Raw genomic sequence first — 3,091 nt, 5'->3', positions numbered from 1 at the left:
TATCGGTCATTCGATACTTTAACTTGGCTGGAAGTAGGGTCGAATTTAACTGGCGTTGCTGGCGAGTGATGCTCGCAGCGACAGGACTGGTGGCGGTGGATGCCCAGTTGAAGTTAACTTGAAGTGCTGGCGAGTGGTGCTCGCAGCGACAGGACTGGTGGCGGTGGATACCCAGTTGAAGCTAACTTGAAGTGCTGGCGAGCGATGCTCGCAGCGACAGAACTGGTGGCGGTGGAGGCCCAGTTGAAGTTAACTTGAAGTACTGGCGAGTGATGCTCGCAGCGACAGGAGTGGTGGCGGTGGATGCCCAGTTGAAGTTAACTTGAAGTGCTGGCGAGTGATGGCTGATGCTCGCAGCGACAGGACTGGTGGCGGTGGAGGCTGTTGTATTTCCACCGTGCTTGCGCCAAGCCTCGTCAATACCAACTGCCCGGCCGCCTACTCCGGCGCCGGGCGCGAGCGCGGGTGGGCCAGTCGACCACTAGGTGGCGGGGCGTCCAGTACCCGCAGACAGAACAATTCCTCCCCTCTTAGGTATAGCACATCGGGAGGAAACAAGCAACACGTGAGAAGCTGGTAAAACGCAAAGCAAGCAGTACATAAGGCCGTATGAGGCACAGAACAAAATATGCGATCAGCATTTTCACGATGAAGCACGTTACAGTATCCCGATCACATGATCAGACGGTCAGGGGCCCGCCTCCGACGAACGGGGCGGGCCGGAGTCCATGTGCGCGGCGCGGGTCCAGGGGTCAGCGCCGGGGACGACCGAGACGGCTCGGCCGCGGGCTGTGACGATGCACGAGCGGGCGACGACGGTGCACCAGCGGGCGGCGGCGGCGGTGCACGAGTCAGCTGATCCGGACCGGTGTCAGGTGGCGTCTGGCCAGGCTGCAGCGGTGACGGCCGGGCACCGGACCGGCTGAGGTCGGATGAGACGGCCGGTGGGGCAGAGGCCGGCGCGCTGCGGGCTCGGAGATGGGAGCGGTGACGCACCAACAGTCGGCCGTCCATTAGCTGTACATACCTCACAGCTTTGACCGAACACGGCGGCGACCGTTGCTGGTAGCCATTTGTCGACGGCGTTGGTGATCGCTGTTACGTAGACCCAGTCACCGACCTGGAACTGTCTGTCGGATGCGGACTGGTCCGTGCGTTGTTTCCATGAGTACTGCTGTCGGGCGACTTTTGCAGCGATATCTGGATGCAGCTGGTCCAGGGGTGCGCGAAGTGGGCGGCCCAGGAGCAGCTCAGCTGGCGAGCGACCTGTTGTGGTATGTGGTGTGTTCCTGTATGAGAACAGGAAACGAGATAGCCTTGTTTGAAGCGAGCCATCCGTACGCTTTGCGAGCGCTGTTTTGACGACCTTGACCAGTGCCTCTGCCTGACCGTTTGAGGCAGGATGGAGAGGCGGGCTGAACTTGTGCAGAATGCGATTTCCCTTCATGAAGGCCTGGAACTCGGCAGATGTGAACGCGGTGCCGTTGTCGGTTACCAGCACTGCTGGCAGTCCTTTGGAGCTGAAACTCATTCGGAGCTTTTCGATTGCAGCTGCACTGGAGGTAGAGTGACAGATGTGAACGTCACACCATTTGGAATATGCGTCCACGACCACCAGGAGCTGTTTGCCCTCCAGTGGACCCGCAAAGTCCACGTGAACTCGTTGCCATGGGCGCTGTGGAAATGTCCAGGGCTGAGCGGGAACCTCTGGTTGTGCGCTGCGGTTTGCTTGGCATTTGTGGCACGCTCTTACACACGTTTCGATGTCCGAGTCCAGTAGAGGCCACCATATGTGACTCCTCGCGAGACGTTTCATCTGACTGATGCCGGGATGACCATCATGTAGCATTGTGATAACTTGATCCCGGAGAGGGGGAGGGACGATGACCCGGCACCCCCACAGAATGCAGCCATCTTGCAAGCTGAGCTCTAGGCGGCGGTGATGATATGGCTGGAATTCATCTCCGGGCGATGACTCAGGCCATTGTGTTTGCAGCCAGCGGCGAACCCGTGACAGAACCGGATCACGGTCAGTTGCAGCGCGGACGTGATCCACGTCCACGGACTTTGAGACGTCTTCTAACATCTGGATGATGTCAACGGGGATTGGAGTGTTCTCCCTTGCGTTGGCGATGTATTGGGCATTGTCCTGTGCAGGCTCCGGTAGCGGCAGTCTGCTGAGGCCGTCGGCGTTACTGATCAGCTTTCCCGGTGTGAACTTCAGACTGTATTGATAGCCGCTCAGATGCAGGCGCCAGCGGAGCAGCCGGGGCGAGACGGTCTGAGGCAGGTCTTTGTCCGGGCTGAGCAGACCCAGCAGCGGTTGATGGTCCGTTTTGATGACGAACGATCGGCCATAGAGAAACTGATGGAACTTGGTCACTCCAAACATGATTGCACACGCTTCCTTGTCCAGTTGGCTGTAGTTTTTCTCCGCGCTAGACAGAGTACGGCTTGCATACGCAATTGGGCGATCTATGTTGAGCGTGGCATCTGGGTGACTGAGGACGGCTCCCACACCGCACGAACTTGCATCAGTGGTTAGAACGAGTGGCTTGTCAGGCTCGTAATGGGCGAGCACCGGAGCTGCTGCTAGCATTTCCTTCGTTTCGTTGAACGCGGCTCGCTGAGGAGATGACCAGATCCAGGTAGCGTCCTTCTTTTCCAGCGCGTACAGCGGGGCAGCCACTGTAGCCAGGTTGGGCAGAAACCGTCCGTAGTACTGGAGCATACCGAGATACGCTCTCAGATCGGACAGGTTGCACGGCTCAGGCGCTTCGAGCACGGCTCGTGTCTTTTCGGATGTGGTCTGGACTCCTGCTGAGGAGATGCGGAAGCCGAGGTAGTTGACTTCATCAGCCAACCACACCGACTTGTCGGCGTTGACGCGCAAACCGGCTGAACTGAGACGGCGCAGAACTGCTTGCACATTCTGGCGATGTTTTTCTGTGGTTGGGCCCGTCACGGCTATGTCGTCTAGAAAGACGGCCACATTGGGGATGCCAGCCAGGAGTGTCTCCACTTCTCTTTGGAATAGAATGACAGCACTTTTGACTCCATAGCATAGACGCTGAGGGCGAAACAGGCCCTT

The sequence above is a fragment of the Amphibalanus amphitrite genome, unplaced genomic scaffold (assembly GCF_019059575.1).
Source record: "Amphibalanus amphitrite isolate SeventyFive unplaced genomic scaffold, NRLGWU_Aamphi_draft 000017F_arrow, whole genome shotgun sequence".
Lineage (NCBI taxonomy): Eukaryota > Metazoa > Arthropoda > Thecostraca > Balanomorpha > Balanidae > Amphibalanus > Amphibalanus amphitrite.
Note: the sequence above shows the minus strand (reverse complement) of the source record.